At 37.6% G+C, this 13,925-nt stretch overlaps 1 non-coding gene across 1 annotated transcript; it reads left to right on the top strand.

Annotated features, from left to right (window-relative positions):
* The first annotated feature begins 13,338 nt into the window (after positions 1–13,338).
* On the top strand, positions 13,339–13,444 carry LOC121205427 (small nucleolar RNA R71). Its single transcript, XR_005900505.1, has one exon. It is a non-coding gene; the product is annotated as a small nucleolar RNA R71 (small nucleolar RNA).
* The last annotated feature ends 481 nt before the right edge of the window (positions 13,445–13,925 follow it).

The following is a 13,925-nucleotide window of genomic DNA, read 5'->3' as shown; positions in this document are numbered from 1 at the left end:
TTCATTGTTGAAGTTAAACCCTTAAGGGGTTTTATGGAAGAGGTGCAGAACTTGTTTATTGAGAGTTCGTGATGAAGAACTTGTTCATTGAGAATTCGTGTCAAAATGGAGATTGTTAAAATTGAGTGACCCGAATCCTTATTAAAATAAAATACAGTGATAAAATAAAATAAAAGTAAAATCTAAATAAAACTACACTTCTTTTATTTTATTTTAAAATAAGGTTTTTAAACCTTATTGAACTCCATCTATTTAATATTGATTAGAATAAGGTGTTTCAATCTTACTACACTCCTATTAGAATATGGTTTTACAAGCTTATAAGTAGACATAGTCTACTCCTCTTGAAATAATTCGAATTCGACATAATGAATATCTTCCCCTCTATAACACCCTTAATTAGTACCCGTCACCGAAATAGGGTTTCAGAACATTACCAGAACATTTAGAACATTTTTCCATTTAACTTCGTAAATTTCAATTCATTTATCGAGATCATCCATAAAGTCCCTTGATCAGGCCCTCCAGGCCCAATACAAGCATTAGAATCGAATCAGGACTTTATCGGGACCTCTAAGAAATTTTTGCCAAATTATAAAACTTTCCCAATGTGCAGGGCTCACACACCCGTGTGGTCCAAGGGACACACCTGTGTGACCCTAGGAAACGCCCATGCTAGAGGCTGTGTTTGATCTCGTGTAACTCTCTTACTTGCACACACGGCCATGCCACACGCCCTTGTGCTAGGCCGTGTGGTTAATTAATTCAATTCGAATTAGGTGCAGGTTTCACACGGCCAAGAGACACGCCCGTGTTCCAGGCCATGTGGTACACACGACTGAGACACACGCCCATGTCTCCACCCGTGTGCCCAACTCTGAGCATTTTGTTTCTCAAAATTAAGGTGTAGGGGACACACAGCCTAACCACATGCCCGTGTTACCAGGCCGTGTGCCACACACAGTCTAGACACACACCCATGTGGACAAAATGAAGTCATTTCTAACTTCATTTCTCACCCAAAATTTCACCCAAGACCTGCACTTGAAGCACACATCCAATACCAACCAATTCAAGCATTCAAATTGGGCAATTTATATCATTCACAAGGCATATCTGTAACGACGTAGCATAGAAACATGAAAAATATTATGGATCTTCTCAAGTTCTGACGGTAAAGCAAGTCGATATGCTACTGGCCCTATTCTCTCAATCATCTCATACGGGCCGATGAATCATGGACTTAAATTTCCTTTACGGCTGAATCGAACAGCCTTTTTCCACTCCGACACTTTTAGAAACACTCTGTCTCCGACTTGAAATTCAATCTCTCTATGTTTTAAATCTGCATAGGATTTCTGTCTATCTAAAGCTGTTTTTAAATTGTCGCAAATTGTTTTCACTTTTTCTTTAGTTTTTCTGATTAATTCAACCCCATGAATCTTTTTCTCACTCAATTCAGTCCAGTACAACGGAGTTCGACATTTGTGGACATATAAAGCTTCATACGGTGCCATTTTTACTCTCTCGGTCTAACCATCAGTCTGAGGATGAAAAGCAGTACTAAAATTCAACTTTGTTCCCAGAGCCTCTTGTAGTTTCTTTCAAAATCGTGACATAAATCTCGGATCTCTATCAGAAATAATAGATAGTGCCACTCCATGTAACCGAAAAATTTCAGAAATGTACAATTCTGCTAATCTATCAAGTGAGTAATCTGTACGTATCGATATGAAATGAGCAGACTTCGTTAGTCGATCAACGACAACCTAGATAGCATCTTTCTTTTTCGAAGTTAGAGGCAATCCCGACACAAAATACATTGTAACTCTATCCCATTTCCACTCAGGAATCATTGCAGGTTGTAATAAACCTGATGGTACTTGATGTTCAGCTTTGACTTGCTGAAAAATCAAACATTTCGATACAAACTTTGACATATCCCGTCTCATACCCGACCACCAATACAGTTGTTTCAAATCGTTATATATCTTGGTACTACCAGGATGAATAGAAAAGTGACTACTATGTACTTTATGCAGGATTTTCTGAATAAGCTTTGTATTTTTCATTGTACAAATTCTATTTCGAAACATTAAATAGTCATCAATTCCAATATGAAATTCTAAATCAGAAATAGATTTACATTGAATTCGTTTAGCTTGCAATTTACGGTTATTTTTTTGATCATCACAAATTTGTTAAAGAAATATCAGTTTAGCTTTTAATTCGGCTAAAATAGACCCATCATCACAAATCATCAACTGGGTGTTCATTTCTCGTAATGCAAACAAAGATTTTTGACTCAGGGCATCAGCAACAATATTAGCTTTTATTGGGTGATAATCAATTACAAAGTCATAATCTTTCAATAACTTGAGCCATCTTCGTTGTCGCAAATTCAAATTTTCTATGCCATCAGATATTTCAAGCTCTTGTGACCTGTATAAATGTGGCATTTTTCACCATATAAGTAGTGTCGCCAAATCTTTAATGCGCATACTATTGCAGCCAACTCTAAATCATGCATTGGATAGTTCTTTTCGTGCGGTTTCAACTGCCAATAAGCATAAGCTATAAATTTTCCTTCTTGCATTAGAACACATCCCAGACCGTTTAATGACGCATCGCTATAAATCACAAATTCTTTCCCCAATTCTGATTGAACCAATACTGGTGCTTCAGTTAATAGTAATTTCAACTATTCAAACTTTGTTAACGTTTTTCTGACCAATTGAACTTTACATCTTTTTGTAACAGTCGTGTCATCGGTGTCGCAATCATTGAGAATCCTTTCACGAATCTTCGGTAATAGCCCGGTAAGCTCAAAAAACTATGAACTTTAGATACATTCAACAATAGTAGAAATTTTGCTCGAATCATCCCTAATACCATCAGTTGAAACAATGTGCCCCAGAAATCCAACCTCTTTGAGCTAAAACTCACATTTACTAAGCTTTGCAAATAACTGTTTATCACATAGGGCTTGTAACACAATTATCAAGTGTTCAGTATGCTCAGATTCATCTCATGAATAGATCAAAATGTCGTCAATGAATACAACAACAATCTATCTAAATACGGTCTTAATATACGATTCATCAAGTCCATAAAAATGGCAGGAGCATTAGTTAAACTGAAAGGCATAACAAGAAATTCATAATGTCCATACCTCGTTTTGAACGCAGTTTTTGGCTCATAACTGATAGTAAACCAATCTCAAATCAATCTTTGAAAATACTGTAGCCACTTTCAACTGATCAAATAAATCATCAATCTGCGATAGAAGGTATTTGTTCATTATAGTCAATTTATTCAACTGTCTGTAGTCGATACACATTCTCATCGTGTCGTCTTTCCTTTTCACAAACAATACCGATGCACCCCAGGGAGAATAACTCGGTTGTACAAAACCTCTATCTGTCAATTCTTGCAACTGAGCTTTCAACTTTTTTAATTCTGTTGGAGCCATTCTATATGGAGCTATCGATATTGGTGTTATTCCCGGTACTAATTCAATACCAAATTCAACTTCTCTGATCGGTGGCAAACCCATTAATTCTTTTGGAAATACTCTGAAAAATTATAAACAACAGGTATAGATTCAATTTTTGATTCAGACACCTTTATATCCAGTACGTATGCAAGATATGCATCATAGCCCTTTTTAAAATATTTCTGAGCTAACACAAATGATGTCACAATAGGTAATTCATTCAAATCATCAGACTCAATCTGAAGAATTTCACTATTTTAACATCTCAATTCGATAGTCTTTCATCTACAATTCACAACCGCATCATGCATAGCCAACCAATCCACACCAAGAATTACATCAAATTCATCAAACGGTAGAAGCATCAAATCAGCCCGAAAATAGTAACCCCAAGTCATTAGAGGACAATGCTAACAAATTTTATCAACTAAAACAAACTTGCCTAAGGGGTTCAACACTTTAATTACAAATTCTGTAGACTCGACATATAAACTCTTTTTAAACACTAAATTCATACAGATATAAGAATAGGGTGATCCAGGATCTATCAACACAACTATATCAGTATCAAAAAAGGGAAAAAGTACTGATAATAACATCTATATCAAGATCAGATCTGTAACTCGTATGAGCTTACCAATATATCAGTTCGTAAGAGCTTACTGTTTTAAACTCATTGGAGCTTACAGTTTCAGCTCGTATGAGCTTACTGTTCAGCTCAATAGAGCTTACCGTTTCAGCTCAATATAGAGCTTACTGTTCATCAACTTGGGAGGATCTTACCGATCATGGCTCGAAAGAGCATAAATGATAATGAATTGATGGATTACTGATGTTTATTACTCGATTATCCTTTGAAGTTCTAATAGGTTCAACGGGCTTAAATTTTGTTTATACGGATGAGTACTGTTATTGAATGAATTATTGGTTATATGATGAAAAATGAAATGTAGAATGTTAGTTGTATTGATTATTGAATTGTGATAATGGATGATTTCATGTAGTAACATGTCTAACCTATGGATGAATGCTTGTGATAGGCATTTGGAAATTGCATGGAGTTTACTTTAGTTATTTGTCTTGTTTTATGTATAAATGGTAAGTTTAATTCAAAATTATACAGGCTTACTATGCTATAAAGCTTACTCTGTTTCTTTTTCTAGGTTTTATAGAGGTTCGTTAGCTCACTCGTTTTGGACAGGTCGGAGTTGCATATCACACTATCCAATTTTCGATTGGTACTTTTGAACTTGTGGACAATTGTAAATATGGCATGTATAGGCTAGTTTAAAAGATGTTAGTTATGTTACTTGACATCATGATTTTGGTATGTTTTTTGTGTATAAGTTAAGCCATGTGATTTGGCTTATTTTGGTATTATGTTTTGGTTAAGTTTAAGTGTTCATTTATGGTATGTTTTGGCAAGGAATTTATGAAATGAAAATATGCAAATCAAGTCTTGATATATAGTTGACATATGAATGGATTATACATAATGTTATTTAGGTAATTGAGTACCAAGTTGAATTGGTATAAAATGTGTATGAAATGGTTATTTTGGGCTGCCAATTGAGTTGTATAAACGTTTTCATTTATGCTTGTGAATGCTTATGTAAATAGGGTGGCAAAATGTCTTCATAAATAGCCTATTTTTGTCCACACGAGCAGGAACACGGGTGTGTGTCTCAGCCGTGTGTGATACACGGCCATGTTACACGGCCGTGTGTCCCCTGGTGTTGAAATTAAATTGAAGTCAGTATGCTCCACACGGCCACATACACGGATGTGTGACCGACCGTGTAGTACAAGTCAGTATACCCTACAGTTTTGGCACAGCCTAATTCACGGGTGTGTATGGCAATTTAGAAAGGCACACGGGCTAGACACATGGGCGTGTGGTTGTTCATGTGACCCAAGTCAGTATCCTCTCCAGTTTTCACATAGCCTGGCACACGTGCTTATCCTCAGCCGTTTGACATAAGTAATATGTATGCCTTGTTTTCACACGGTCTAAGACACGGGCATGTCTACTAGCCATGTGAGGTACACGGCCTGTTCACATGGGCGAGTGATACTTGAAATGTTGAGATTTTTCTAATTTCCAAAATTTTCATACGTTACCGAGTTAGTCCTAAATGCATGATTTAAGCTTTATATGTTTGATTTAAGTACATATTCAATGTGAATGAATGATATTTACTGAAATGAGATTACATTTGATAAATGATTGTTCTGAATTGAGTGACAAGTCCGGTAATGCCTTTGAACCTATTCTGACAACGGTTAAGGGTTAGGGGTGTTACAATATCACTACAAGCATACATGATCACAATCTTACCTTAGTTTAACTTAGGCATTCCCAACATTGATCACGTATTTTTAACATATGATCGCAATTTTTATGTGACAGATTTTAAATATTTATAAAGAATCGTTCTTGAAACTAACTATTATCACGATGTAGGCAAGTGTACCTATCGAACAGTAGTATAGTTTTAGCAAGACCGGATTGTCGAACCCAAAGGAACTAAAAGTACTAGTAATGACTGTCTTTTTATTATCTAGCCTAAGAATAAGGGGGTTTGTTTTAACTAACTAATTAACTAGACTAAGAGTTCACAGAAAATAGAATTGGGGGATTACTTTTGGAAAATGATTGAATTAAGACAATACCTAAGGAAGAATCCACCTAGACTTCACTTGTTATTTTGACTCCGAATCGGACGATTTATTCATTTCACTTGTTTCGTAGAGATCCCTAAGTTATGTTATTATCCCTATTCAAGACTAATAATGTCTAATCCCTAGATTGAATAATTGAGACTTTTCCCTAATTAACACCCTAGGGTTGCATTAACTCGATCTATGGATCCCCTTATTAGGTTTCACCCTAATCCGGCAAAATCTTGTCACCCTATCTCTAAGTACGCAATCAACTCCGCTTAATTATGACAAATGTACTCTTAGACAGGGTCTACTCCTCCTCTGAATAAGAGCTTATCTTGAATCAGTATCCTGGGATATCAAAACAAGAATTAAGAACACATAATTAAGAACAAGTTAAATATTTATCATACAATTCAGAAAATAATAACAAGATTCGTCTTAGGTTTCAATCCCCTTAGGTATTTAGGGGATTTAGTTCATAACTAAAAAGGAAAACATCTCAAAAGAATAATGAATACAAAACATAAAGAAAACCCAAAACTCCTGAAGGGAAATTGAGTGGAGATCTTTAGTCTTGATGATGAATCCGGCTTCTAAGATGGATCAATCGGCTTACCTTGAGTAGTTCCCTGCCTCTTTTTCTCCGTGTCCCCTTTTCCTCTTACTTTAGGGTGTATTTATAGACTTTAGAATGCCTAAAAGCCCTCAAAATTAGCCTTTTCCGAATTAGACTCAACTTGGGCTCTGCAGGGACACGCCCGTGTGCGATTACTTCAGGTCATGCTCAAACCTGTTAGAATGGCACGGGTGTGTGTTCTACCCGTGTGAGTCAAGATTTGATTTTGCCAAATTGACACGGCCGTGTGGTCTGCCCGTGTGAGGAAGTCCAGGCCGTGTTGATTTCATACTTTGGCCCATTTTCTCCATTTTTGGCTCGTTTCTCATTCCTTTCGCTCTCCTATGCTCCCCTAAGTATAAAACATGAAATTAAGGCATTAGGAGCATCGAATTCACCAATTATAAGGAAAAATCATCCATAAAATGTGTTAACCATGAGGTAAAATTATGTATAAATTACGGTTTATCAAATACCCCCACACTTAAGCATTTGGTTGTCCTCAAGCAAAATTCTCAACTCATAATCAAAATTAATTCTTCTTAACTTATAATCTCTATCAAAAATATCTCCAAATAATCCATAGGTAATCATACATTTAAAATTCAGCTGAAAGAACATCAAAGTTTCAAACATTCCAAGTTGAGCATTTTATTCTGAAAACATAGGTGTCTCCCCTCATCTAAGTAATTACCTTTGATTCAGAATATCACAGAGTTTCACATCATCACTAAAGATTCACTCAAATCACTCAAAGTGTTTAAGGACAATGAAAGTAGCACTCATTAGTCAATATGAAAAGTTATTACCATAGGCTTGCATGAAAATCACATCTCCACCACTATAAATTGAGACGATACATCAATCAAAAGGTCTTTAGAGTGTTGTAACATGGCTTTGGTTAGGGGTGTGGTCACAAGCTGAAAGAAACAGTTAGAATCGAGATTGAATTGAAAAATTACTTAACTAGAAAAAGATTTAATCATCACTTACGTACAACATAGCTTCTTCTCAGAATATGGAATTTAAATACTTAAGCTCAAAAACAAAAGATTACTACTAATGTGTATACACAGTTGTTTTTTTTAAGAACAAGTCAAATAACATAGACTAACTATTAAGAACAAGACATAGCTGAGCAACTATTTCAATTCAAATCTCGACAAAAATAGGGATCAAATTTAATTTAGGGGATTTCAACAATAATGGGTTAAGGGTTAATTTTAAGGGTAATACAAGAAATGGCTTGTTAGGCTCAAGGGGGTTCACTAGGGGTTAATCGTGGAGGTAGGCTTTTCATGGCATGAGTGGGTTAATCCTAAGTGCCTTAATCATTTTGACATATCAAATCAAATGGTGTGGTCTTGACATGCATAATCAAGCAAGTTCTAGAATAACAGTTCAATACTGACGCACTCAAAGCAATAATAAAAGTGAGCATGAAAGAATTAATAGATGCTCAAAAGGCTCAAAAATCTCACAATAATTATGGCTTTTATGATGTTTAAAACTTGTGAATTCCAACTCAAAGTAATACCTAAACTTTGGGGAAACAACCTAAAATTTTAAATTCTTAAAAATCAACTTATCATGCTTGATTCTCTAATGTCTTAAAGTTTAAACCATCAATGCATAAATGCCTATGTTTTAATTCAAGATATATCAATCAAAATCATAAATCAATCAAAATTTATCCTAAATATGATATGAGAGCTTTTCAAGAGAACAAGGCAGTCATTTAAGGATTTTTCTGATAATGAAATGAATACCCCCCCACACTTAAGATGTACATTGCCCTCAATGTACAAAGATAGATATATAGAAAAGAATGTCAAAATAAGATAGGGAGTGAAGTGAAACTTCCTGAGTGATGAATGAATTTCCTTGAATTTGAGTTTCGGAGAATAATCAGCTTGAGGGTGGAGGAGGATGCTCCGGCGGTGGTAGAGGTTCATTAGTCCATAAGTCCTGTGACAAAAGAACATTATATCTAAAATTGGTTATGGTCGTGGTCGAGCAAGACATGGCAGTCGTGGAGAACCTTTCCCAGTGGAGTTTTGAGTCCCCGAGTAATATTGAGCTTTGAAGCTTTTTATAACTGTGATAGCATCAGGAACTCTTTTAGAAAGTATATAAGAAAGAATGATTACTCGGTAGAAAATAGCCAGAATTCAAAATTGTTAAATAAAAATTATAAATCCTAATAAAATTAAGATGAAAGAAAAATAAAAAGTAGTCTTAAGATAAAATAAAAGTAAAAACATAAAATAATAAATGAAAGTTCTTAAACATCTTCATCGCTAGATGATTCGCGAGGTGGGGGTGGCGATGAGATTTGGAGGTGCTAACATATCTGGTGTAGAGTAGCATCAATGTTGTAAAATCATTAAAAACACTACTGCTCGAATCAAGTAAGGCGCTCATAAATGTCAGCATATGAAATCGCCGCATGAACTAGAAGAGAGAGTGGTGGTGGCTGAGAAGGTGGGTCCTCGTGCTGTGGGGGGACATCATTAGTAATGTCCTCAGGGGCCTCCTCCTCAATAGATTGGGTGAGACGATATTGAGGAGGGTAGGTTCCTCGGCGCTTTTCGATCATCCTCATGCTAAGCATGCTCGAGATGCCTTGTGGAGACATCTGGCCAATAAGGGTCAAGGATGATTCTTGGGCCGCGGTACGGAGGAACCCGAAGTGTCGAGCCAACCGAGTAACATAGGGGCAAATAGAGATGACCCCCTTCCTATGCCGTTCCGTTTGGTGTTGAATGGCGAGGGAAATGAAATAGGCAAGGTCAATGACGTGCCCGTGCAACATACACCATAGAAAATAGGGTCGTCAGTGTTGACGACGCCAGTGCTCTCTCGCCTTCTTGTAATCATGTGAGCCAAAATGGCATGTAAGTACCTCAAAGATGGAGGGAGAGCCGATGCCTTGGAGCGGCTAGGATTGTAGGTGGTTGAACCTGGTACTAGTGCATCCTAGCATCGTGAAGGAGAATGATGGATATGGCGGTTGAGAGTATCTAAGTCATTCTCCTCCTTGAACTCCTCCGTCTATAAGCCAAGTGCAGTACCAAATCCTAGGACGTTAAGCTGGCAGACTAATCTGCCTAGGCCAAATTGTACCGTGCCGGGATCATCGAAGTTCGTCATTACGGTCTGAAAATGAAACGTTGAGCATAGTTCCACCTTGGGTTCGAGATATGTTGGCTCGATGATCCCAAAGAAAAGCTCCCAAGGTTCGGTGGTTAGGAAGGCCCGAATCGCATCAGCCAACTGAACTTGTTCTATTGCAGCCCAGTCGATATAGTGGCCCGCAATTAAAGGTCAGGCCCAGAGTATTTGGAAAAGTTCTTCTTAGGGCCCGATGGGGAATTGCAGGAAAGGGTGGCGAATTTTCGCAGTGGAACCCGAGGAACATGACGCTCCCTTCCTTTTCTTTGAAGCAGGGATAGCGGTTTTCTTTCCTCGTGAAGATGACATTATATACTTGCAAGCAAAACCATTATTTCGTCATGAGGAATGTTCAAGGTAATACAAAAGCAAATCCAAAAAGGCAGAAGTCATAAATTAGAACTAATAATCTCAGTCACAACTACTAGCAAACTTAATCAAAAATAATTTTATAGTGTATCATTATCATGACAATAGTATGAGTTTCCTAAAAAAAATGGCAAATAATTCTATGCTAGTAAATTTTATTAATGGAGAATATTAGCCCAAAAGTCATGAGTATTTTCACTTTAAACTAATAAAATGTATTAGATAAATCATGCAATGAGGAAGAACTTCAACATGAAAAGATAAAAACTACTCTAGATATGAAATGTGAGTGATAAAGAGATGAAAAGAACATAAAAAAATGCGTAGTACTATAATAACTTAACATGAAAAGTGAGTATAATTAAAGGGAAAAGAGTTAACAAATGCTAGAAAGGGGAGAATGAGCGTCAAAAATGGAGTTGGAAACGGCGCACAGGTTTGGGAGGGCGTGTGAACTTGCAGCGACTAGGGTTAGGGTTTTTGGGTGAAGAAGAAAATGAATAATGCAGCCTATTTATAGATTTTAGGGCACACGGCCAGGTAACACGCCCGTGTTCACCAATTTCATCCCGTGTGATTCGCGAATTTTGAATTTGGGAGCATCTGACATTTAGTCCACGCCCGTGTTCCTTGGGCGTGTGGGTGCACACGGCCGTGTCGCACAACCGTGCCTGGCTTCGTTCCCTTCTCCCATGCCCGTGTATGTATGCCAACGCCCGTGTTAATTTAACAGGTTCGACCATGGGTGCTAGACACGGGTGTGTCGCACGCCCGCGTTAATATGATAATTTTGGTCACGATTTCAAGGCACGGGCGTGTCGCACCCCCATGGTGGGGAAATCTTTGCCCTGTTTTCACACGGCCTAACGCATGCCCGTGTGATAGGCCGTGTCTGTGTGGGAAACCTATATTCAAGAGTTCTGTTAGTAAGTTAGGTGTTAAATACTAAAATTTAAAGAAGTTAATACAGTTAGTGCTCGGGCTGCCTCCCGAGAAGCACTTATTTATAGTCTAAGCTCGACTTACCTCTCCATTGAATGGTCATGGTGGTTCGAGGAATTTATACTCCTCATTCTTGCTATCATTCTCATCAAAATAAGGTTTTAGATGGGTGTTGTTTACCTTAAAAGTGCCGAACTTGGGATGACTTACCTCAACTGTACCGAATGGAAAATGCTAAGTATCATAAAAGGGATTTCTTCATTCGGTTTGGTAGTGACAATGTGAGGATCTACAGCATCTAATAATATTTTATCTCCAACCTTAAGTTGATTTGGGAAGGTATTGAGCTCGTTTTGGCGTAGTTTTGGTTTATCGTGTGTTCTCGATTTATGCGCCCGCCACTCATTTAGCTCCTCGATTTGTAGCTTTTGATCTTCATGAATAGGTCCTCTGCTATTGCTTAAGAATGGCTCATGTACTTCCTTCAGACTTATTTCCTGCAAAGTAGGGTGCACCATATTGTCAGTTTTAGTAGAATGGTTTAGACGATCACCTTCAATTTCCGATGTGTTGCTAGAATTGCGAGCTTGAAAGGTGATTGTTTCGTCTCCTACACGGAGTGTGAGCTCACCTGTGCCAACATCAATAATCGTTTTAGCAGTTGCTAAAAAGGGTTGTCCTAAAATCAAAGGAGTATTGCTATCCTCCTCTATGTCTAGAACAATGAAGTCAACGGGGAATATAACTTATCGATTTTAACTAACACATCTTCAATAATACGCCTAGGAAATCTTATAGTTTTATCTGCTAATTGAATGCTCATCCTAGTCTATTTGAGTTTCCTAAGACCTAATTGTTTGAACATTTTGTAGGGCATGATGTTAATACTAGCCCCTAAATCAGCTAATGCATTATTAACATCTAAACTACCAATGAAGCAAGGAATTGTAAAACTCCTTGGATCTTTTAGTTTGTTGGGTAGTTTATTCTGTAAAATAGCTAAGCAAACTGCGTTTAGCTCCACATGCGACGCCTCGTCTAACTTCCGCTTATTTGCTAAAAGCTCCTTTAAAAATTTCATTGCATTTGGCATCTGCGATAGAGCTTCAATAAACGATAAGTTAATATGTAATTTTTTTAAGAGTTTAAGGAATTTACCAAAATTTTCATCTGAGCGGTCTTTCCTTGTCACATTGGGGTATGGCACACGAGGTTTATATTTGACATTCACTGATTTGTTCTTATTATGACCTCCTCACCTTGACCTCTGCTCACCACAGTTTCTTCCCTCGGTTCTGGCTCAGGCTCAGCGAATCCTTCTTCATCTTGAACATTAATCGCGTTGAGCTGTTCCCTTGGGTTGGGTTCAGTATTACTTGGCAAGCTACCTTGTGGTTGTTCGAAGATTAGTTTGGAAAGCTAGCCTATCTAATTTTTGAGGCCTTGGATCGATGCTTGTTGATTTTTAAGTGCTGTCTCAGTGTTTTGGAAACGGGTTTCTGACACCGAGATAAATTTAGATAGCATCTTTTCAAGGTTCGGTTTCTTTTCTTGTTGATAGGGTGGTTGTTGAAAAATCGGAGGATGTTATGGTCTTTGATTTCTTTGACCGTCCAACGAGAAATTAGGATGGTTCCTCCAACCTGCATTATAAGTGTTACTATATGGGTTATTTTGGGATCTAGAGTTATTGTTACCCATTTATTGGACTTGTTCCTCCTCGATGCTAGGGTTGAAGGGCTGATACTCTGTGCATGCTCCTCCTCCATTCGTCTCGCACCTCATTACTTGATGTACCTGAGTAGAACCAAGTAAACCATCAATCTTTTTATTTAGAAGTTCTACCTGGTTTGACAGCATAGTAACCGAATCGACATTATAAATGCCTGTTGTTTTAGTTGGCTTAGTCCTCATGACTCGCCACTGATAGTTATTCAGTGACATCTCTTCAATAGATTCGTAAGCCTCTTCAGGTGTTTTGTTGTTGATGGTTCCCACGGTTGCTGCATCAATCATTTGCCTTGTCGAGGGGTTTACACCATTGTAGAATGTTTGAACTTGCAACCATAAAGGTAGTCCATGGTGAGGACACCTTTGCAGTAGGTCCTTGTATCCCTCCCATGCATTGTAAAGAGTTTTTAAGTCCATCTGCACAAACGAAGAGATATCATTATGTAATTTGGCTATTTTAGCCAACGGAAAATATTTTAATAAAAAATTTTCGATCATTTGTTCCCAAGTAGTAATTGACCCTCGTGGTAACGAGTTCAGCCACTGTTTAGCTTTGTTCCTCAATGAAAAAGGGAATAACCTAAGATGAATGGCATCGTCAGAAAAGCCATTAATTTTAAATGTATCACAGAATTCTAGGAAATTTGCCAAGTGAGTGTTTGGATCCTCATCCTACAAACCATCAAATTGAACAAATTGCTGTATCATTTGAATAGTGTTAGGTTTTAGTTTAAAATTATTTGCAGCAATGGCAGGCCCAACTATACTTGACTCAGTTCCTGTGAAAGTAGGTTTAGCACAATCATACATAGTACGAGGAGCAGGATTTTGATTTGCCAGTTCAACGGGTATCGCAGGAGGTAGCTGATTGTCTTGGTTTTCAGCCATCTCCTCGGTTGGGGTTTGAATATCGTCCTCTTGCTCGTTCTC

Source organism: Gossypium hirsutum, chromosome A08, assembly GCF_007990345.1.
Source record: "Gossypium hirsutum isolate 1008001.06 chromosome A08, Gossypium_hirsutum_v2.1, whole genome shotgun sequence".
Taxonomy (NCBI): Eukaryota; Viridiplantae; Streptophyta; class Magnoliopsida; order Malvales; family Malvaceae; genus Gossypium; species Gossypium hirsutum.
The sequence above is the reverse complement of the archived record's forward strand: the minus strand, read 5'-3'. Positions and strand labels throughout refer to the sequence as shown.